The sequence below is a fragment of the Acomys minous genome (genome assembly GCF_964271855.1).
Source record: "Acomys minous genome assembly, chromosome: 6".
Classification (NCBI taxonomy): Eukaryota; Metazoa; Chordata; class Mammalia; order Rodentia; family Muridae; genus Acomys; species Acomys minous.
This window is the reverse complement of record NC_140487.1, coordinates 62,846,133-62,871,524: the sequence shown is the minus strand read 5'-3', so window position 1 is coordinate 62,871,524 and position 25,392 is coordinate 62,846,133. Positions and strand designations below refer to the sequence as shown.

Sequence of the window (25,392 nt, the reverse complement as noted above, 5' to 3'; positions counted from 1 at the left end):
TGTAAAGAATTGCCTTGGAATTTTGATGAGGACTGTGTCGAATATTCCTTTTGATATGATGTACAGTTTTACTATGTTATTTCAACTGACCCATAAGCATAGATGATCTTTCCATTTGCTGATATCTTCTTCAGTTTCTTTCTTCAAAGGCAAAATTTTTTATCATACAGGTCTTACACTTATTTTCATAGAGTTGCTCCAAGATATTTTATACTATTTAAGGCTATTGTGAAAGGAATTGTTTCCCTGATTTCTTTCTCAGTGCATTTGTCATTTATATAAAGTATAGTTATTGAATTTTGAGCTATATACAGCTATTTTGCTGAAAGTGTTTATGAGCTGTGGTGTTCCATGGTGGAATTTTTTTTATTTTTCTCTCATTTTTTGTTTATTTTTAATTTTTTATTTTAAATGTGTTCACTTTACATCCCAAATGTAGCCCTCTCTCTCTCATCTCCTCCCAATCTCACCCTTCTCCCCTCCCATCATCCTCAGAAAAGAGAGCCCTCCTCCCCTAACATCTATCTGTTTCTCAGTTTCTCCCTTAACCCAACTACAACACAAATAATTGAGATTGTTTGTTTAATAACAAGCTTCACAACATGACAACCAAGCAGTTATTATTCTATATTTTTAGTTTATTCATATTACATCTCATTGGTTATCCCATCCCTTGTATCCTCCTATTCCTCCCTCCCTCCCATTTTCCCCTTACTCCCCTCTCCTATGACTGTGACTGAGGGGGACCTCCTCCCCCTTTATATGCTCATAGGGTATCAAGGTCTCTTCTTGGTAGCTTACTATTTTTAACCCTCTAAGCTAATGTGGTTTTCTCCCAGCACACATCCCAGATATACCTGTACCTTCTAACTTCACCACTTCAGCTCCTCCCTCTTGATGTCTCCTGGCATCTGCCCATGGCTGAATATCCTACTTTCTCCTCAAACTCCTTCCCCCATGGTTAAGAGGAAGTCCAGCCTTATTCTCTTTCTTGCTCAGTAATTGACTGAAAGCTGTTTCATTGGCATATCAGGGGATAGTTGGGTAACAGTTGTATACAACACTGAGACAGGAGATTCTCAGAAAAAGGATTGCAAACAGATATGGGGAGTGAGGAGACAGAAAGCAGAATTTAAATTACACAATAACCTTATCCCTACAATTTTGAGTCACTTCAGTATAATAACATATCACCTGTGAATAGGGATACTTTGATTTCTTCTTTTCCAATTTGTATCCCTCTGTTCTTCATCAGTTGTATTATTTCTTCTATTAAAACTCCAAGCACTATATTGAGGAGATATGGGGAGAGCTGACAATCTTCTGTCTTTTAGAGTCTCCATGGAGAATTCAGGTTCTATTTTAACAGGCCCAACTTTAAATGTTACTTCATCTTTTAACCATGCAGCTTTTAATATTCTGTCTTTGTTCTATATGGTTTCTTTTTGTTATTATGTGCCAAGGGGACTTTCTTTTCTCGTCTAATCTATTTGGTTTTCTGTATACTTCATCTACCTTTATTGGCATTAACTTCTTTAGGTTAAGAACTTTTCTTCCATCATTTTTTAAAAAAATATTTTCTTGGCCTTCTATCTGGAATTGTTATCTACCCTCTATTCCAATGGTTCTCAACCTGTGGGTGAGGACCCCTTTGACAGTCAAAAAAAACTCTTTCATAGGGGTTAACTACAACCATCAGAAAACATTTATTTCCAATGCAATTCATAAAGTAGCAAAATTACAGTTATGAAGTAATAATGAAAATAATTTTATGGCTGGATGTCACCACAATATGGGGAACTATATTAATGGGTCACAGCATTATTACTGTTATACTTAAATTTGTTCTTTTCGTAGTCCTCAATATCCAGGATGTTTTATGTCAAGACTTTTTCAGATTAAACATTTTTCTTTGACTGAGGTATCCCTTTCTTCTATGATTTTCTGAGATTTTCTCTTCCATCTCTTGTATTCTGTTGGTGTAGCTGGCAACTGTGGTTCCTGTGAACATTCCTGCATTTTTATATCCACGTCATTAACCTCCTGTTTGTGTTTTCTTTATTGTTTTATTTCTATTAACAAGCCTAGAGAACAGTTTTACTCATTTATGTCAACTGATTTTTTTTCTTTTATAAGAGATTTATTTATTTCCCCTTATAGGACCTCTATCATCTCTATATACTTAGTTTTAAGGTCTTTTTTCTTGTACTTCAGCTATGTTGTTATATTCGGAAACTGCTGTGGTAGTTAGCTGGGCTCTGGTAGAGACATAGTGTCCTATGTGTTATTGGTTGTAGTTTTACACTGGCATCTAGGCAACTAATTTTCAGATGAGTAAGGTCTAGGTGCTGATTTCTTGGTTGTCTTTGTTGGGTGGATGTTTTGTTCCTTGGTTTCTGTTACCTATGTGGACTACCAGAGAATGTGTTGGCTGTGTGATATTTGTTTTTACTGCCCTGCTCAACTGGTGTGTTCACTGGGAGTACATGCTGGTGAGGCTGGGGGAATGGGAGTTCGGAGGGGTGTGATCTATATGATCAACAAGAGGTGTGGACAAGGGGAAGGATAGGCGATAGCTGGTGTCCGTTACAGCTCTAGGGGTGTTCCTGAGGATGGGGTCTGAGAGTACAGACAGAGAAAAAAAGGTCTGAAGGCAGCTTACCTGCTCTTCCAGTTAGCATGGCCTGTGGTTGAGAAGGGAGTGTCTGCCTGGGGGCTGCGACACAGAAAGGAATGGGCAAAAAGAGTACTGGGTGTGGCTGGTCTATGGGATCCGTAGAAGACATGTACAGGGCAAAGAGGATGGTGCAGTTTGTGTTCTGTTGCAGCATTAGGGTCGACCCTAAGGACTGGGACTAGGGAAACCTTTCTTAAACAATGAGAGAGAGAGAGAGAGAGAGAGAGAGAGAGAGAGAGAGAGAGAGAGACAGAGACAGAGACAGAGACAGAGACAGAGACAGAGACAGAGACAGAGACAGAGACAGAGACAGACAGACAGACACAGAGATACAGACAGACAGACACAGACCAGACACACAGAGAGATAGACAGAGAAAGACAGACAGACAGATAGAGACACAGAGACAGAGACAGAATGAGATGGCCCAGGCAGAGACAGGGAGAATTCTAATTGGAATAAACTAGCCAATGCTCTCATTACCTTAAAATATTTTTATGTGATCAGAATAAGAGTTGAATGTGAGTTTGGCTCCAGCGTGATTGATAGGATAGATATGACTTATCGATCTCTATAGAGATAGAGCTTTATGGTTATTTATTGTGTATACTGTTCATATCAATGTAATTAACTACTCCATCTTCTCCTCATTACTTTGTGCTTGATGCCTTTAACATCCTCCTTTCTAGTTATTTATAAAATGTATAATAGTTTATTGTGAACTGCTATGATTTACCTTTTACATATTCTATATGTGTATTAAAATTTCTTATTTTACCACATATAGTTATATGACTAAATTATAGTGAATGAAAACTTAAGGGGAAGAACAGAAACTAGTGAAATTTGGCAACTACTTCAGTGGGGTAACATGTTTTACTGGAAAATGAAGAATATGACATCATTCTCTGTTAAGGGGTAAATGCCTATAACCACTGTTTTAAATGAGTACTTACTGTGTGCCACATCCTATGCATGCCAACAGCTTTCAGAGAATTACCTCATCTCATGCAGTCCCACAAGTATCATCTAATGAAATGCTACTTCAGAAAGCCAGTGAAATTCCACTGAGTATGCACCATTCTTTACCTGGCATTCAGCACCACGTTTTAAATCCTTCAGCTAACACTTTACCAATATTGTCACCTACACAGGAGCCCAGTGATTCAGATTCCCCTCTGCCTTTCCCTGAGAGTAAGGCTGAAATGGGTAATTACTAGTAATCATAGATGTGGTGACTGATGTCAATACTTTAGCTCTCAACTCCTGTGGTACCCCAAGCTCAATGCTGTTGTCATCAGAGTGCTAAGAGAAGCGGAGATGGAGACTTATGAAAGCCAAGACCACTGTAGCTAAGAGATAGCAGTGTCAGAATTGGAAAGAGACAGACTGAGGCAGAGTCTGCTCAAGTAACTGCTAAGGAATGAGAAGGACAAGCCTATGCTAGTGAACATAAGCACTTCTTAGGGTGGGGTCAGAGCACAAGGAAGACATCCTGGGGCTCCAGAGCTGTCATATCAGGTGCTTGTCTTTTCCTTGTCTGTTTTTTAGGGTTACATAGAGATAAATCAAGAATATGAAGGCCTCACTTCTCAAACATCATTTTAGCAAAAATGTTTCACATAAAGAACACAAACTGCTAGTTGTCTGTCAAGCTCTGTTAAGTTGTTTTATTTTTTGGTGAATAGTTTTATGCTGTATTGTCAGGAAGTCACTTGTAACTTTGAGCATCATTGGTGGCTGGTTCTAATAAACATTGTTGTTAGTTAATATGAACATGGTAGATTGATTATCTAAAGATGTCTTTATGGACAGAAGGCTATCATTGGTGATTGAGACTGATAACTCACTAAAGATACACCCTTTCATGAGACAGGATGTTTCAATATAGCTCTGGTTCTCCTAGACCTCATTATGAAGACCAGGTTGAGCTCAAATGCAAATAGATCCACTTGCCTCTGCTTAGCAAGATTAAAGTAACAATATTAAAGGTATGCACCTCCACACTTAGTCAAATGATCTGAATTCTTGTTTGCATTTTTATTGTCTATTACCCTCTAAGCAGAGGGGGAAAATATCCATGATAGGGAGACTTTAGCAGATACTGTTAAGGAAGACAATTATGTTTATTCTGGGGGGAGGGTCTCTTGATTAAAAGTGGATTTTTCTGTGCAGCTTCATTGTCACCTAATTTATCCATGACTCGTACAATAGATGCCTCCTAAGAAGAAGTCAGAATCCCTGTATTCATTACAATCTGTTCTTGCATTGTATACTTTTTCTCCTTTAATGTAAAGCACATAACTTGGAGAATTTAAGTTTGAGTGTTTGAAGGAAGAACTGATGACGATTTTCTGCACAGGAAAATAATAGACAGGCATAGAGAAAGGAAAAGGAAATAAATCTGAGTAATGTGGAGAGAATAATAAGTAAACACAGGGAAGACGACAGCTGGAGAACAGACCTATCTATTAACATTCGTGAGAGGAGAAAAAAAAAAGACGCTTTCTAAAATGTGAACAAGTGAAACCCAACAAGGAGCAAAGCAAAGCCACTCTCTGAAACATAGACCTTGTAAAGGAAAGAAAACAAGGTGGCATGGTAGGGCAGTTCTCAGGTACCACTGCTAAGGGGAAACGTGGCATGTGTTGAACATTATCCATATTCTGTAAGAAAGAGCAGAGAAATTATTTTACCACTTCTTTCTCTTTGGATGCTTCTCCATTGCAATCTCTCTGCTCTTCTCTGGGTAGCTCTGTGGGGTATAGTCTCCCAGTGATTGGGAAATACGGCCTATTGCTCATCACACTCTGGTGGGTTGATTCTCTTTGATCTCTGCTCCGGAGCTCTACAAAGGTGATTGGGGTACAGTGGGAGGAAAAGCTTTTTCTTGATGCTTTTGGCATTTCAGACAGAACCGCCATGTCACAGAGCTGGTAGAGATTCAGGACACAAAGATATCTACCTGATAAATTCTGAGTGTTTTAAAAATCTATTTTGTAGTTTTGTTTTTTATTGCTTGAGACCTTAGACATATAAATGCCAAACAGGTATTCAGTCAGTCCTAGGAATCTATTCATTTTACTGAAGCACCTTGTTTTTTTAAATGAGAAAGTTTAAAAGTACAGAATAAAGTATGGGTGACAAGCAATATAGATGAAGTGCACAAAGTTAGAGGCCTATGAATTCACTCACACTATATGTGTGTATACTTATTTCAATGAACAAAAGAGAAGCATGTCACATCTTATTTAAAATGTAGAAACTTAAAAAGAAAAGTGGAGTAACTAAAATATGCATGCCCTTCTGGAAATGACCATTAGAGCACCGGGAACAACCTGACCTAACAGTGTAACTTCCCAGAGGCAGGAATGTCAGCTGACTTTTAAAAAATATTTTTAAAATTGTCTTTAAGATATCCATACATGTCCCCTGTAGGGGGAGACCTGGTGGCACTCAGATGAAGGACAGCAGGTTACCAAGAAGAGACTTGATATCCTATGAACATATACAGGGGGAGGTAATCCCCCTCAGGAACAGTCATAGGGGAGGGGAATAAGGGGAAAATGGGAGGGAGGGAAGAATGGGAGGATACAAGGGATGGGATAACCATTGAGATGTAACAAGAATAAATTAATAAAGGAGAAAAAAAAAGATTTCCATACATGAGAACATTATGTATACCTCTTTATCACCCCCCTCTAATTTTCTCTCATCCCCTATTTTCTCTTAGATTCAAAGCTTTTATTTTGTAACTGTCATTGTTTCACATATACACATATATAAATTGATACATATATACTCATGAATGAATAAATATGTATATATCTGGTGAGTCTATGTAGTGATATTTATATATATATTTATATATATATATATATAAAATGTTTAGTGGCGACCATTTGAGACTTTAGAACCTATCAAGGATCTTCTTCCCTGGAGAAAAGCAATTCTCCCTCATTCAACTATCTTGTTCAGTGTTCTCTCTTTACAAATACAGTATACTGGATGAATGAACAAAATGATGTATGGATATGTTTAATGAATGAAAAAAAAGTCATCATTATGACTACATTCAGGAACATCATACATGAAGATTATCACCTGCCCCGGTGCAGATGTTTGTTGGAATCACAGCATAGGTGGTAAGAGGACAACCAATAGGAAGGAAGTGGTAAGAGTCCTTGACAGTGATGCCTCATTCTTTCTAGGTACAGGAGGTCTACATCCCCATGGACATAATGCCAATAAAGAAGCTCCACCTCTGAGGTGTTCTACGTCTTTATAGAGTGTAGAAGCTGCATGTAGGTGGCTATGGAAGAGTGAGGTTACTTGTCTGAGAAGAGGAAAAGGTGGGCTTGCTGGGCCTTGCTTCACTCAGAAGCATAGTGAATGCAGAACCTAAAGTTATACTGATCCATGTGCCACGTAGCCTACGGCCACGGACCACCAAGGGGGCTTCTCGGCCGTGGAGAATCAGGGTCTGAAGATACGCAGGAGGGAACGGATTCGGCGCGGCAGACAGACACGAACACAAGTTGAGTTCAATGCTGCTGCGATTTTACTGAAGTTCAAGCATAGTTTTTATACACTCATATCAGGAACTGAGGCCTGGCAGTCAGCCCAGATCATAACAGTATACAGATTGTCCAGATTCAGCAGAATTGGCTTGAGCAACTTTTAGCCCCAGACACCCTTACCCCGTGTTAAGTTTGCGGTTAATCAACACTAGACAGTGGACACGGTCTTAGAACTGCAGTCACGGCTTCTGCAGCTTAAGGCCGTTTCCATGCACTGCATACGTGTAGCTTTTACCACCAGAGATGAAGATTCTTTTCTAAATCTTCTAGAGTATGCCATGAAGATGTATAGCATTGAAACCTGCGCCTTCTTTTCTCATCCCTAAGGCAATGCTGAGTGGCATCATATACTGTCTTTATTACTGTTCTTTTATCATCAGGAGAAATAGTACACCAAGGATCTTTTTGTCTTTGAATCATCTCAAACAATGTCAATTCTGTATATTTAACCCTTCTTCCCTCCTTTTCTACCCACCTAATCATATCCTCATCATATGCTCCCGTGTATGGCAAAGGTGGAGGTGCAGGTATGGGCACTGAGTAGGGACCCTTACACCTAGGAGGATCAGCAAGAACTAGGACATAGAATATACAGATAAAGCATAGAAGGAAGGACATCATGATCATTATGAATCCTCAATCTCCCCCGGGGCCCTTGGGATGCACGCCTGAACAAATTTCCGGGCTTCAGCCAAGCACCCTGCCCCGGGCCTAGCTCAGGGTCCTTCTCAGATGCGGCTTTCACATCAAAGAAACCCCTAAGCCCTGTGAGCCTCATTGTCACACCGGAGTGGTGGCAGTGGACGCTGGCATGGGTGTGGCAGCTGACCATTTTACACCTAACCATTCAGTGTGTCTTTACTGTATCCAAAAGTGTAAAAATACTTAGGTATTGTTATGGTACATGTTATGTCTTTATGAATATATGTTTAAGTATGCACATATGTGTGCCACACATAAGTGGAGCTCAGAAAAGAACTTTTGAAAGTTGGTTTTGTTCTACTATCACAGGCAATGTTTGAGCTTAGTTCATCAGGCTTGTTCGTCAGAAGATCCTACTCACCGAACTATTACGCTGGCCCAGTTGTATACAGTGAACTGACATCAGATTGTAGAAGTACAGTTTACGTCATCTACTCAGTGGGTGCACACACGTGTGTGTGTGTGTGTGTGTGTGTGTGTGTGTTTATTTGTGTGTGTAAAATATGTGTGACCTGAGCAAATGTATTTACATGAGTGTGTGAGAAAATAAAATTCACTAGGATATCTGGAATGGACCTTAATTTAAATTGATGGAATAGCTTTATAAAAATCTTCCATTTCTCCTTTGATCTTTTTCAAAGATGTTTTCTCTAAAGATAACGACTGAAATTTCACAGTAAGATATGTCAAGCTGCACATAGGTAACAAATTAGTTCTATTATAAAAGCCCTCAGTGAAAAAGTTTCCCACATTAAATTTACATTAATGAATTACAAGCTTTTGTTCACAGCTTACAAATGCTCAGTCAAAGCTAAGTAAGCCTTCCCTGTTCCTCCTGATCTTGTAAAAGCAAAAGCAGAGATTCTTTCAAATTCTGGCAAAATTAGGCCAAGAAAAAAAAAACCTTATTATAAAGAATGTACCATGCAGTTAGAGAGATGGCTCGGCAGTTGAGAGCATGCCTTATACTGGAAGAGGACCCAAGCTTGATTTCAAACATCCACATGGAGGCTCACAAGCACACGGAACTCCAGCTTCAGGGAATCTAACCTCTCTCTTTTGTCCTTTGTAGGCAGCCAAACTCATGTACACACATGGCACACACACACACATACACACACCACACACACACACATATATATACGTGTATGTATACTTATATGTGCATTCATGTGCACATGCATATGCACACATATATTTTTATGTCAGTCTTGAAAGAGGAAAGGAAAATGTACTATAATAACTGATTCTTGATGCTCACCGTTTTGTGCAAATGCCATAACATTTTAAAATATGTGTGAGCATGCTTGTGAGTATGCTATTAACTTATTTATAACAAATTATACTTAATTATTTATAGTAAATTCTTCAGAGGGCTCATAGAGGAACCAATATATAATTAATGTCAATAATTAGTATGATGTATAGTAAGGTAATTTATAGTATAAATTATATATTACCACATAATATACAATGGAATATATACTATGTATATTGACATGTTAATATATATATAAGTAGTTATTTAATATATTTTAAATACAATATTTCATTGCTAAGAATATTTTTAAGTGCACTTAATTTTTAATTCATGCTCTAAAGCTTTTGACAAACATAGTTTTGTGGCTTCTGACTAAAGCTACTCATATTTCCAATGAAATATGCCTGTCTAAGCACATTCCAGTCTCATACAGCATCCTGAGTCACTGATGCGCAATCTGCTCATCACAATCATGTGCAGGTCATCAGAGTCCCCTGTGAGCTGCTGTTAGTGCATCAAAAAAAGCTAAAGTCAGGCTGGGAAGGTGGGAGAATGTTAGGAAGGAATAACAAAATTAAAGTGAATGCAGGCCAGCTTGCCCCAGGACAAACCTGCCTGAGAGTCCTGGAGGGCACTGGAGATAAACGATGTGCAATTATTCTTCAGCTAGAAAGGCTCTGAGGCAGGCCAGAGTACCAGTGGCCTCAGGAGGACAGGGACTCTCTGACATATGTCTACATCTTATCAGAGGCCTGGCTGAGGGCAGAGTCTGCAGGTCAATAAGGGAGTGGATAACAAGAGGAGTCAGGTCTTGGCAGCTTCGGCTGACAGGGAGCTGGGGAAACCTGTGTGGCTGCTGCTTCCCAGGCCAAAATTTGTCCCCTGCCTATTTGTACAGCTCTTAAAGGGCCAAATACAAAACACCATCTTGTGATTCCTAAACATAGATGCTGCTGAGGCATATCCAGAAAATATTTCTGAGGCAATCTTCTGTATGGATAAGGAGAAATGAGGAAAAAACAATGTACTTTATTTCACAGAACTGAATTTATTTTTTAAAATTTATATTTTAATTTATTATAATATATTCAGATTGCATTCCAAATGTTATACCCTCACTTGTATCTTCCTGTTCTCATCCACCCTGCCTCTTCTGTGAAGAAAGTTATAAGCGTGGTACCATAGTTTCCTATTTGTCTGTTTCTTACCAGTTAGTGTACATTGAACATAATCATTAATTGATTAATCATCAAATAAATATAAGCAAAAATATGCAGACTTCTACCATATGTCATCATCAATGATGAAACAATGAATGTGGCTGACGCAAGAATTGGGAGTGGGATTGACCCTGGTGAATGTGACGAAGGTCAGTGTAGCATCACAGAGTTTGAGCTCTGATTTGGTCTTTGTTATGCGTAATTGTTTTCCCCTCAAAAGTATGCATATCCCTCTATCTGCTAATTTTATTAGAATATTTCCTTCGTTAAGCAATATGAATTGTGACCATGACTCTCATGTAAGAAGCAGAAGGTGACATGGTTAAGGACAGAAGGCATAGGCATTCAAAGGTGCCCAGCAAGTAATGAAGTTAAGAACATCTGACTATGCTATTTTTCCTGTGCATGACTCATGGTAGCACCTGGACCTCACCCTGAAAATGTGCATGGGTATCCTGGAAGGGCAATATCTGACATTCCTCTTGGAAGCCAGAACCTGATATCACAGGATGGGTAAACAGTTACCAGATTTCCACTTCAAGGACACTGAGGGGTTTTATAGATAGTGCTTTGTTATAAAAGGTAGATTTTAGGGTGCTAAATAAATGATCATCAAGTGATTCTTTGTAAGGTGCTCAAAGTATGAACTTAAATTCCCAATATACATGGGACAGAGAGGTACAAAGGAGTCCCCTTGGGGGAAAAATGACTGTTTATAACTACCGCCATTAACCCCCCCCAAAAAAAACATAACTAGAAGAAAATTTTAAATTAAAGAATGCTTAGAATAAGAAAAATATTAAAAAAAACTTTCTTTCATCTGAGTTACATTTTTGTTAGTCAAAATTCTTTTAAATTACATTGTGTTATTTTATGAAAAAAAGCTTAAGAAGTTCTTAAATTTAGATGGTATAAATTTGAGGTGAAATTGTTTATTAATGTAGAAGGAACAATGGGATACCTTGGAAACAATGGAAAATTAATTTGCAACTGTTTTCTTCAGTGTGTATTGCATATTTATAACCTAGAAAGGAAAAACAAAATTATATTTTGGATCTTGAATATCTGACATAGCAAAAAGCTAATTTACTTTGAAGTTCTTTGATGCATTTAATTTAATTTATAAGAGGCACATTAATGTGAAATGATAAAATAATTATTAAAATGGAAACAGAAGAAAAATAATTAATCAAATAAACAGAGATGGAAGAGTGGCTGGTGACTGTCTTTCACAAGATAATTCACAATTTAATCTAATTGAAGCTATTATTTGCTGACAGATGAAAGGAAATGTCGCCTTTGCTTTATGACAGAGAGGGAGAATTCAAGAAAGTAAAGAAAAGGAAAAGCCAGAGTGTCACAACCAGAAGTCAAAGAATAAATTGGTGTTGGACATCAAAACAGATAACTTAAACATTCCCTATGCATAGTCTGCATTCTCTAAATAAAAAGAAACTCATCAGACAAATCTTTCTTTATAGAAAGGGGCTTTATTAGGATGGCTTACAGACTGTGGTCCAGCTAATCCAACAACGACTGGCTATGAACAGAAGTTCCGAGAATCGAGTTGTTATTCACCCCATGAGGCTGAATGTCTCAGCTGGTCTTCAGTACGCGCTGTAATTCTGAAGAGATATGCTCTAATGCCAGTGAAGGAATAGACTTACCAGCAAGGGTGAGAGCAAGTAGGGAAAGGCAGCCAGCATCTTTCTTCCACATCTTATATATGGGACACCAGCAGAAGGTGTGGTCCAGACTGAAAGTGGATCTTCTTTCCTACCTATAGAAGTGGGTCTTTCATCTTCAAAAGATTTAATTAAGGAAAAAAAAGTTCCTCAGAGATTTAACCTGTCATTTGGATTTTAGTTTATTCTATATGTAACCAGATTGAAAACTATACAACTAACCTGTTCAATGAATGTTCTATGATTTTTGTCTTGCAAGGTCTACAGTTAAGCTAATATGCATATTGGTCAGCTGCTATTTTCATGCAGTTATGAAAAAGACTAGCAGAAGCAGAGGCAGAGGCAGAACCCACCTTGTTCATCAGTGATAGTCCTTGTGAAAATGGTGATGAACAATCTCAATATGCTATTTTTAGAAAGTGGTAAATGTATGAGGTCATCAAACTTTTGGTGTGTCTAACTACATGCAGGATCTATGTTGGGGGGAGTTCCTTTCATGTAGCATGTTTCGTTATTCAAAATTCAGTGAAAAATAAAAGTAGGGAGTTGTATCATTTAAAGAAAAGAGGCCATGAATTTGAAATATACCAAAGGAAGGATGCATGGGAGGGGGTGGGAGAAGAAAAGGAAAGACATAATTGTAATTTCTGAACAATCAATGTTCTAAACAATCTTCTTATTTTATTATATTTTATTTTAAATATTTAATTTATTTTTGAGATTATAATATAGTTATATTATTCCCCCTTCCAGTTACATCATTTTCTCCCTTACCTTTCCTTCTTTCTGTTTATAGCCTCCCATACACCCCTTCCTGTTCTATTTAAAAATCTGTGGCCTCTTTTTTCATTAATGTTGTTAGATGAATATATATGTACATGCGTGTACCCATAAAATACAAGTTTTAAAAGTCAGAGCCAAACTAACCAGAATAAAGTAGGGATGAGTGTTAAAACTAGATATTTTTAGATTTAAAATCCATTCTTGTGATTAGGCTTGAAATAATTCACGTTTTCTCAGCAGGAAGGAATCCTTTATTTAATTCTGGTAATTTCTCACCATGGGTAGTGATGTTATTTTAATATAAAATTCCATAGTCTTGCTTGCAGACTATTATAGTAAAATTCTGAAATGCTATTCCTCATTCTGTATCATTTCCTTATCATATTTATTCTTGATATGTCTTAGTGGATATCTGATGCAGAAGCTGATTACTGCACACTCAACCATATGAACTCAAAAGTTCATGGTAAGGAATACATGTGTATCTGATTTTAAAAAAACAAGTACTTAGTGATAAGGAACATTGTATGCTCTTGCTTTGGGGAGGGTAACACATATACTGCTTTGAAAGGCCATGTTAGGACATAACTAGATGCTCTAGAAACAGTTCATCGTAGGCTTCAGATGACTCATAGTTGCACTTATTGGAAATAAGCGAGAACAAGTCCACATTCTTTCATTTTCTGATGTTTCTCCTGAGTAGAGAAAAGATGAAAAAAATCAAGTTCTTCAGAAGAAAAAATGACTTAGAGGGGAGTATTTGAAAGGTGAAAAATGTGAACTGAACCTAGAGGTTAATGACCAACAGTGTTCGCTGCCCTTTTAGAAGGTTCAAGTTTGTTGTTTACGTTTGTTTTCCATCACACATTGAGTACCTCACAACGTTAACTCCAGGATACCCAATAATTCTTTATGGTCCTCTAGGAATCTAACTCTCTCTCTCTCTCTCTCTCTCTCTCTCTCTCTCTCTCTCTCTCTTTCATGCACAAATACACACTTAAAACAAACAATTTTAAAGTAACAAATAAAAAATCTTTATTACTGAGATTTTATAAACAGCTTTGTGTTTAGATAGATAGATAGATAGATAGATAGATAGGCAGGCATGTACATATATATGTGTATAAACCAAAGTCTGATGTATTGTTTAGGAGAAGCACAAGAATGACATGGATTTACTAACTAACAAATTAAATAGCAAGTAAACATGTAAAGTGTCATGACATCTCATCAATATTAGTGGATATCACCATCAATAACAGGATAACACTTTGCACCAAAATGAGAGACTGCAGGGTTATGGTGGTGAAGACTTGGACAGACATTTCTTGGACTTTAGAACTTGTGAACTGGCAAGGGTGGCTTTGGACAACAGAGAAGCCATGCTTTCAACTTTGAACACAGACTCATTATACACCCATGTGTGAATTTTTACCAGTGCTGCATTTCCTGTATCTTTAATATGTAATGTAATATATTAAAGTTCCTTAGTGGAATCTTTCTACCTACTGCAACACATATGCAAACATAGATAAAGTAATTCAGTAATTCATCCAGTCACAATTTCAATTGGCAAGACTGTGTACCTGGGCTGGAAAACATGGTTGAAATGTTCACAAATGCTGCTACTCAAAGATGGTGATGGAATGAAATATCTTTATGTGTACTACAGAAGCAAATGGCCAATGAAATCACTTATAATATGAGGCTGTTCCCTGGAGAAAAATCTTCTTTTTGACTCACCCAATGTCCTGATAAGAATATTAGCAAAGGGGAAATGAGGGAAGGGAAATAAAAAATAAAATATATAATGAAGATACTGAAGTTGCATATGAGTATCCAAATTACAGTGGAGGATGGATTAAACAATCCATCCTAAAGGATGACAAGATAAGTCCAGTTTTAAAGTACAGTGATTTTACTTGTGCTCACTTAGTTATAGACAATATGTCCCTAAGAAGGAGACGCTCTCAAGGGTGGAGAGAAAACTGTCATCACAGGGCAGGGACTTTGAGGATCCGATCCAGCCCTCTTAATAGCTCATGGTGTGTTATTTCCTTTTCCATCTGTTATTTGTTAAGTGGGCAATTTTTCAGACCACTGTCAAAATTCATTAGCAAGTGATTGCTATGAGATCTTGGAAAGTTTCCAGATGAGAACTATTAGGAAGTGGGCTTTAAAAACTTTTGCCTCTACTGGAACATTTTGGTATTAGCAGCCCATGAACACATCCATCTCCTTCTAGAGACATGTGGCTAGTTTGAATAAGGTCAGTGGCTGATTTACTTCTAAGAAAGAGATTAGAAAGATAGCCTATATTTATTATAAAGCTTAGTCATTTAAATTTATCTTTTATTTATAGTAGTTGTAGAATGACAAATTTGAAAATATGGAAATTTTCAAACAAAACAGATGATAAGTAAAAGTGTAGAATAATAGGGAAGAAAGGGAAACACATTGTTTCAGCCACTTCACGTGAGCACTATAATTTGATGTACTCAAGGAAAAATAACACTATATATACATGTATATGGAGAGGTACATATGGGAGAGACAGATAGATACACTATGATATGATATAGAGAGACAGATAGAATACAATACATTATTGTGATACTATATATTATATACATTTATAACATACTATCCATACATATAGATAGAGAGAGTAAGTAGAATAGATACATGATCATAGATAGATAGATAGATAAATAATAGATAGATAGATAATAGATAGATGATAGATAGATAATATATAGATTAATAGATATTGATAGATATACAATAGATAGATTGATAGATAGATAGACAGACAAATAGATAGATAGAGTCAAAGAGAAGCTCTGGTTAGGAATGATGAATTCTTTTTGCTATTCTGCCACCCTTATTTTCAGAGTAAAGATTCATTTCTGGGAACAGACCCCAGCTGGTCCCTTGAATTTAGTAGACACTGGATGTCTGGGATATCTGCAAGTGTCAAGGTCTGATCTTAAGCACAGGAATGCTTGCCTCTGCTGCTAAGTAGCTTGTCTTGCACTTGGGTCCATAGCAAACTTTCAACTCTTCATTTAATTGGGGAACCTGTGCTTGTTTTGAAGCCTCCGCCTACAATTTTAGGTCAGAGCAACACAGCAGTCTCTACGGCTTTTACTACATTCCTTTTCTTCTAACTATGGTAAAGTAACTTTGTTACATATTTTCAATATTTATAAGACACTGGGTTGTATTAGACACTTTACCTAAAAATATTATATTAAAGAGGAAAATAGGGTTTTGTGTAAATTTAAAATATATAAGGTATATCTTTTCTCATTAGAAATAGCACATTTTTACTATTACTAGCCAACATGTGTAAGCTGCAATTAGAAAAATGTGCTGTGTTTCAAGATGTCTTCTGGGAAAAGGTTAAATGTTTTAAAAATAGACCGGATTTAAAAAAAAAAAGATTTATTTATTTATTTATTTATTTAATGCATGAGTGTTTTATCTGCATGTACACCTGCATTCCAGAAGAGGGCATCAGTTCCCAGTACAGAGGGTTGTGAAGGCCATGTGGTTTCAGGAAATAGAACTCAGGATCTCTGGAAGAGCAGTGCTCTTAACTCCTGAGGCAGATGCTGAGACTCACAGCCAAACTTTGGGGTGGAGTTCAGGGAGTGTTATGGAAGAGTTGGTGAATAGAAGGACCTGGAGGGAGCAAGAGCTTTACAAAGAGCCTAATGTAGCCAACAAAACCTGGTGGAGGAGTAGCAGGCAGCGGAGACTGACGTACCAACCAAGGACCATGCATGGTGAGGACCTAGCCCCCTGCTGAGCTGTAGTCCATAGGCAGTACGATCTCCTTGTGGCTCCCATATTATGGAGAGCAGGGGCTGCTTCTGACATGGACTCTGGTGCCCACCCATTGATAACTTCTCCCTGGTGGGGCAGCCTTGCCAGGACACAGAGGAAGAGGATGCAGACAGTCTAGACGAGAATTGATAGGCTGAGGTCAAATGTTAGGGGAGGAGGGTGCCCTCTTTTTGAAGACTAAGGAGAGAGGGTGTGATCCTGAGGCGACAAGGACTATAATCAGGATGTCAAGTGAACAAACTTTAAAAATTGACCAGATTAATAAATAGCTGATTGCAAACACAATGATATATATAACTACACAATGTACAACTGATGACAATTGGCTAGGAGCTGAAGAGACAACTCAGCAGTAAAGAGAACTCAGCTTTAATTCCCAGCATCCATGCGGTAGTTGACAACCACTGAACCATAAGGCCAATTGCAGGAGATCTAATCGGCACCTAGGAGGCACACACATATCTATTCAGACAAAACACTCGGACACATAAAATAGATAAATATTTTTTAAACCGAGTTTTCCTGAGTGTTCTTTGTAAAACAGAAATGCAGAGTTCACTTTACTACCTGTAGTTAATCATAGTTAAAATCCGGAGGGAGGGAAGGGGGCCAGGGAGCACCCAATCACTTCAGCCTTCTATATATTACATTACTGGCTCCCGTGAAAAGAGAAACAAAGAGCCACAGTGGAAGACCAGCTAAGGCCCTGTGACCTGTGAGTGATAAAAGCAGGGATCACATCTCTTGGCCCTGCCCAGCGCTCTCTCTCCATTACTGCGCTTGCCTGAGCTGTTTGTGTCCACTGACGGATGATATGAATTAAGCTAGCGTCTGAGAACATCACTTTGTATATTTTAAAGAGATAAATCCCTCTCCGTGTTTGGCAGAAAGCAGGCTCAGTTAGTAAAGCCGAGGCCCGGGGGAGCTCTTCTTCTCACCCGTGTGGCCTTTAATGTGCCTTGCTCATGCGTGGAGACAGAACTCTAATGACAATAATGGACGCAATGTCCTTGCACATAAACATTTGGCTCCTCACAGCATGAGATGTCTTGTCAGTGCAGGGGACAAAATAATGGTGTAAAGATTTACTGTCAGGGAGCTGAGCCAGGCTCAGCAGGATGGCAGCTAGAAGCAGATAGATGGCCCGGCATGCAAGGGTCACCTGTGTTTATTCTGATGAATGTGTGTGTCTTCCTGGTCCTCATCATTAGAGTGACTTGTGTGGATTTTGTAGCACTTGTAAGTCACTGTTGGATATATCTTTGTACAGAGAAACGTGTAGGCTCATAGTTTGGCTTTCCAGAAATAAATGATATGCTACACATGAAAGCGATTTGCTACTTGATAGGAAGATATAAGTACTAAGTACGGATAATAAAATAAATTGTAGTATATATACGTGGAATTGGAAAAAAATTTTTGAAAACTTGTCTTTGTAACTTTCTCAATGGAATATCATCCATAGCTTTGGGTACATAATTTACTGTGTATGTTGTTGATCTGAAATGGACAATTTTTTAAATGCAAATGTTGTAATGTGTATAATGACTGTTATGCATAGTAGGAAGGAGATTTATGGCATTTTTGTATATGTGTGTGTTTCCACTACAAGCCACCTTTCATTTTTTCTTTTTAAGACACTGTCTTGCTATGTACCCCATGCTGGCCAGGAACTTGCTAGGTAGACCAGAGACAAGGCTACTGCAAACTTACAGAGCTCTACTTACCTGCTTCTGTCTCCCAAGTGCTGCAGAACTTTGACATTTGCTATAAAATTATATAACTATTTGGAACTAGATAAAAAACCCAAAGTGTGTATATGAATGATTATTATCATAGCTACTTTTTAGAGCATGTGTGTGTGTGTATGTGTGTGCGCGCATGTGTGCATGTTTATATGAGTTTATATTCGTATGAGTGCCTGATAAAGCCTGAAGAAGGTGTTAGATATCTTGGAATAGGTGGTAAAATGCCATTTGATGTGGGTTTTAGGAACAGAGTTTCAGGCCCTTTAAAGACGACCAAGGACTCTTAACCTGTGAGCTGCCTCTCCAATGCCAGAATACTGTTTTTTAGCGTTCAATAGAATTCTTGAAAATCATTCCTAAAACTTAAGTTAGAGAGACTGAGAGATGGTTCATTGGATAAAACTGGTTATTGTTCAAGCATGAAGACCAGAGTTCAAATCCCCAGCACACAGCACACAGAGGACAGCCTGCTGAGCATGGCAGCCAGACAGTATTCCCAGTGCCCATAAGTCAAATATAAGGCATCTCTAGATCAAGCTTACTAGTTAGAATGTCTGAATCAATCTCAAGCTCTTGGTCCAAGCCAAAGACTCTATTCAATACAGAAAGTGCAGCTTAACTGAGGAAGGCATCCATTCTCACCCACAGGTCTCCACACACATGTGCAGACATGCATTTGAACACATATGTGCCTCTACTCATACAAATTAGCAAGCAACATATAGTACACTGACATATACATATGAGAAGTGAAACCATTTTAAGTTATGCTTGATCTCTGAAAGTATAATTGACAATGACAGTCTGTAATTGTGAACATTAGCCATGACTTATCATTATGTAAATTATATCTACAAAATAATGCATACATAGATGACATTAGTAATGCAGTAGGTACACTGGACCAGCATGTATAGGAAAAGCTACTACGACCTGATTTTCTTTTTATGTATTAAGTCTTTCAAAAAGTATTTATAGAAAATTGTTCATGAAATTGTAGCTAATTATAAATTACAGTCCTCATAAGAGCAATAGCCTGTGATTTACTCTCAAGAAAAGAAAATAAAATTGAATGTGAGGACGTTTTAATTGTAATGTTTCTTTTCTGTCTTTTCTCAGGACTGCTCTGAAAATAGGAGTGAAATGTGATAGGTCTTGTTTGGGTGGTGTCCACTGAAGCTTAGCAAGGTCAGGCTTCTGTATGGTCTATTATCTGACATAATTTCTCAAAAACAGATGGCAAACAGGCAGAGTTAGAAATTTGCAATTTACTATCCTGCTCTAAAGACAAATCGCCGAATAAAATCACAACCCCGTTAAACACCAAAACAACCTTCAATCATTCCCGCTCTATTCTGCATGTCTCAGCTGTTAAGGCCTTTTGGCTGAAGTCCAATGCTCATCTCTGCTTGTCCTTTCTGTTCTGTCTGTGGATAACCACACACACACACACACACACACACACACACACACACACCTTTACCCCAGTTGGTTTTACCTAGCAAATGAACTAAGTAATGCTTTCTCCCCCTCCTTATTCATTTTATCTAAACAGTCACTGGATTATAAAAAGATGAAATAACTGAATGTAAATAGTTGGAACAACCCATCTGACTCTAAAACTGCTCAGTGTTCAAAAATCTTCACTGATCCATGTCAAATTCCGGAAACAGAACAGAAGTCATTTATTTCCGTGTGTTACTAAGCGATCTCTTTCCTTCACACAGAGAACTTTGTGTTCTTCCAAGTAGAGTCACTATTGGCTTCCTGCGTCAGGAGCTGCGGAGTATGATAGTTGTCCCGCTGTGAGGAAAACACAGCACTTAACAGTCCTGGAAAACCTTCTCTGTGTTTGACTTCAAACAGCAGTGAAGTTTCTCATTCAGTGTCCTATCTGTCTCTTGAGTGAAGGAATGGGAAGGGCACTTATGTAAATTGCAAACAATAAATATAAGAGATAAAAATGCCTGAAATGGGAGTTTGGAATTCTGAGCTAATCTGAAGTCTTGATGCTTGAGCCAAATATGAGCATGATTTTTACTTGTAGTGAAGTTTCTGCAGAAAACAAAACAAAACAAAACAAAACAAAACAAATGTAATCAATGGTCTCATTAGTGGAAGGAGAGAGTGTTCAGATAAAAGAAAGGTTAGTTTTATTACTCCAATAACCCATAAGTAACAACTGTTTGTGTCTGTACGGGATGTTTTGAGAGTCACTGATACAGCAAGAGAGCGTAGATCAATGCTGATTTATAGAAGAAGAAGAAGAAGAAGAAGAAGAAGAAGAAGAAGAAGAAGAAGAAGAAGAAGAAGAAGAGGAGGAGGAGGAGGAGGAGGAGGAGGAGGAGGAGGAGGAGGAGGAGGAGCAGGAGCAGGAGCAGGAGCAGGAGCAGGAGCAGGAGCAGGAGCAGGAACAGGAAGGACGAAGTATTTAAAATAGAAGATAACAAAGAGTACTGGGTGAAAGTGGAAGAGAAGGCTCTAAGGATAGAGATATAAAGATAAAAACAAGCAAGGCATATGCATACTTACATAACACTTATGATTTCAGCTAGGACTGTCATGGCTAGTGCAATAATGATATAGCTGTGGACATAGACAAATGTACTTTTTCACAGGATGCAAAGTTTAATCATTCACAGATATGGTCAAACAAATCATTTAGAGACCACTGCCAATGAGGCTTGGTGTCTGAGGAAGGTGGCAGATGATATTAACTCAGAGAACAGGAGGCAATTCTCTAACCTTACACTCCATAAACCTGTGTCCTTTGGAAAGGAGCCTTGTATGTGCAACGAGTGGGCATAATAATGGATGAAGGCTTCTATACCTGTGTGTGTGTGTGTGTGTGTGTGTGTGTGTGTGTGTGTGTGTGTGTGTACATACACATGTGTATCATTTTGGAGACCAATGGGGGCTCATACATGCCTAGAAAATGCTCTACCACTGTTCTGCATTCCAGCTCACAAACCTGTCTGTAGCTATGCTGGCCTTTTAAAATAGCGGCTTGGAGAAAACCAATGTTTTCTTTTCTGGGTTTCAGTTTTACCAGCAAACATAACAAATCGAATTGGCAACAAGATCATGAACATATTAGCTTCCTAATTCCTAGCCATCTAGGAAAGTTTCCAGAGAACCTTAAGTGAGAGTATGTAAAGCTTAGATATCATCTGGTGCTAATAGGATGAAAAAAGTTGCTATGGTAACAGAGTCTTGGACATGCTATATGGAGAAATCAATGTAGATGACTAAGGAAAGACTTCATATCTGCTAATTAAAGGCATTTGGAGAGGAAGAGTGGAAACGTTCAATGCTGATCCACAGAGCAGGACATGATAGAAGTTAAAAGGGAGGAATCATGTGGGAGATGGCTTCCTTCCTGACCCAAGCTCACAGAATGCCTTGTTATGTTATGGGCAAAGCGTATAACATAGTAGTCAACTTTTTCAGATGCTTTTCTGATAGGCTTTGTATAAAGTGGAATGAAGGGACTGGCTGCTATCTAAATGTCATCCACTGCTGAGTCCTGTATAAAAACATTCACACAAACAGTTCCCACTGGAGTGGTAACAGGGAACACATGAAATCCACTCGGCCTAGTCCACTGCACATTAGAAGCCATCATGACCAGTGCTATCTCTGAAGACCACAGACTAGTTAGGGTCTAATGAGAAGAATCAGTGGATAAAATGCTCGTCCTGCAAGCAGGAAGTATAATGAGCAGAGTTAGGATCCACAGGACTCAGGTAAATGCTGATCAGGACTGGCATCAAGTCTATATTTTCAGGACTTGGAAAGCAGAGATAAGAACTCACAGAGAAAGACTCCTCAAATAAGATTTTGGACTCTATACATACATATGTGTATGGACTTGCAGACACATGTGCACATACACATTTAAAGAGTGTGAGGTGGGTATGGGGATTCCATGCTCAGATATCTATGTGCTGGCAAACACAGGAGTGGATTTGAGTCCTTTACACTATCTGGATAAATTTCAGTGAGTTTGCCTTTAAATGAGTGTGTGTGTTTCTTTCAAACTGATGTGATGAAAGTGATGCAGGCACAATTCAGTCTCAGGACATGTCAGTTGTGTTTTCCATTTGTTGTTTAGATGTCTCTAAGTGATGGAGACATTTTCTTTATTATAAACGAATTTAATTCAATAGAAGTAAATCCACCAATTCTCACTGGGGCCAGGACAGCCGTGTTTGTATGGTTAAACTACTTTGTACTTTCCTTCTGTTTCACACAGGGAAGCTTTGTAACTTTGCTTCATCGTTGGTTTTATAGACAGATTGCATCCGTCCAACTCTGCTCATGTATCCTGGCTCTTTCCTACTCACTGTCCTGAGAACCTCAGGCTAGCATTGTGCTTCAGTGTTTCTAACACAGAGGTGTAGATGAGGGTTGCAGAAGAAGGGTTGGAAGAGCCCTGTTTCCATTCTTGGAGGGAGAGAGCCTTTATTCCTGATGTGATGGCTGATAGTCACACAGTGCATGGTTGGCTCTTCAGGGACACTGAGCTGTCATTCTGCTTTCAGTGGATGAGGGCTCCCAGGAAGCTTTATCTTGAAGAAAGAAATTGCACTCTTCTTTCTCTCTGTTTTTCTGAAAACTGCACATTCAGTTTCATATCAATTTAACTCTTAGGTACCCCTGAATTAAACCACACTTTGACAAATTTTAAACATCTAGGACCAGAGCCTTTCTTATTCTTTGTTGTTGTTGTTGTTGTTGTTGCTGCTGCTGCTGTTGGTGGTGGTGGTATTGTTGTTTTTGTTCTATTTCTTTACATAAAATAAAGACATCTTTTTTTGTAGTTTGGCTTTTTGTTGTTGCTATTGTTTGTTTATTACTTTTTTTATTTGTGGGTGGGGAAAGGTCCAGGGTTATGTTATATATTCACTCTGTCCTTTAAAAAGCTAGTAATCCTCCTGCCTCAGCCTCCAAGGTACAGAGATTACATATAACCAGCCCCCACTATACAATATATTAAAAATCACTCATTCTGTATGTTCAATCAATGCTCCTTTTGTGCGTGGCCTGGTAACCACTCATCTTAGATCTGCCTCTCCAGTTTTCTCTCACTAATATAACATTAGAATTTGCTCATGGAGACTATAACTAGTCAGTTCTTCTTAAGTTGGTACAGTGCTTTTGATTGTCACAGCTGATTTATGTGTTGAAGTCCTGCCCCATCACATGATTTGTTCATGTAGAATTTGAGTACCACCCACAATAGGAGATGAGCATTTCAGATTCCTCTTGATGTCATCAATACATAATATAATCTCTATTCATTCACATGGATAGATTATCAAGAGGACAGAGGCCTTCTCTCATATTGGTTGGCAGCCAAGATTAGAGTTACTATGTAATATGTACATTCTTTGTGTGTTTAGTTTTGTAGGAACTGACAGCATATGATTACTTCGTATTTCTCACATAAACATGAGTTGCAGTTGCTTGAAGTCCTTATCAATACATGGGTATTGTGCAATTTTATAATGAAAGATAGACTAAGAGACAGATAGATATAAGAGAAAAATCCATTGTAACAGAGATAATACCTTTTCAATGTATCTGATATTTTAATATATTTTATTAATTTATTCATATTACATCTCAATTGTTATCCCATTCCTTGTATCCTCCCTCCCTCCCATTTTCCCCTTATTGCCATCCCCTATGACTGTGACTGAAGGGGACCTCTTCCCCCTGTACATGCTCATAGAGTATCAAGTCTCTTCTTGGTAGCCTGCTATCCTTCCTCTGAGTGCCACCAGGCCTCCCCATCCAGGGGACGTGGATCTGAAACTCATTAAGTAGTAATGTTGAGTAATTTTATGTGTGTTTTTACCGAATTATTTTTTCTTTTTTTTTTTTGCCAGTTCCAGTTTTATTTTTTATTTATTTATTTATTTTTTATTTTATTAATTTATTCTTGTTACATCTCAATGGTTATCCCATCCCTTGTATCCTCCCATTCTTCCCTCCCTCCCATTTCCCCCTTATTCCCCTTCCCTATGACCGTTCCTGAGGGGGATTACCTCCCTCTGTATATGTTCATAGGGTATCAAGTCTCTTCTTGGTAACCTGCTGTCCTTCCTCTGAGTGGACAAATGGATTGAGCTAGAAATAATCATAATGAGAGAGTTAACCCAGAAGCAGAAAGACTCAAATGGTATATACTCACTTATATCTGCACATTAGCCCAAGGGGCATGTCCCACGAAAGCCTTCACTTACCAGGAAACTGAGACAGAGGGGAGGACATTCTAGTGGGACTCTAGATGAGAGAAGCATGGGAGAATGGCAAAGTAGAAGGATCCAGAGGGTCCTAGAAGCCTACAAGTAGAACATTATGATAGGCAGATTTGGGCCCAGGGGTCCCTCTCAAACTAAGGCACCAGCCAAGGACAATACAGGCAAATTATATTTTCATATAGCATATATTTTTCAAGTTTGGTTTTGAGTTAAGTTTATAGTTATAGAGTTGTGAGAGTTCAGCCTCTCTCTCTCTCTCTCTCTCTCTCTCTCTCTCTCTCTCTCTCTCTCTCTCTGTGTGTGTGTGTATCAATGACTAAATATATATGTGTTTTTGCAAATACTTTACCTAGTCGGAAATTTTATTGTGGGAGAAGTATTTCCTTTCTTTTAAAATATTTATTTATTTATATGAGTGTTCTATTTGCATGTATGACAGAAGAGGACATCAAATCCTATTACAGATGGTCATGAACCACCATGTGGTTGCTGAGAATTGAACTCAGGACTTCTGGAAAAACAGATAGTGCTTTCAACCACTGAGCCATCTCTCCAGCCAGGGAACAGTATTTTCTAAGAATAAATGGAAATTAATTTTGTTAATGGTTTTCCTCA

At 38.3% G+C, this 25,392-nt stretch overlaps 1 protein-coding gene across 1 annotated transcript in view; it reads left to right on the top strand.

Moving 5' to 3' along the window:
- CNTNAP2 (contactin associated protein 2) overlaps nt 1-25,392 on the top strand; it is a 2,010,562-nt gene that overhangs the window by 455,132 nt on the left and 1,530,038 nt on the right. The gene's annotated exons all lie outside the window — the stretch shown is intronic.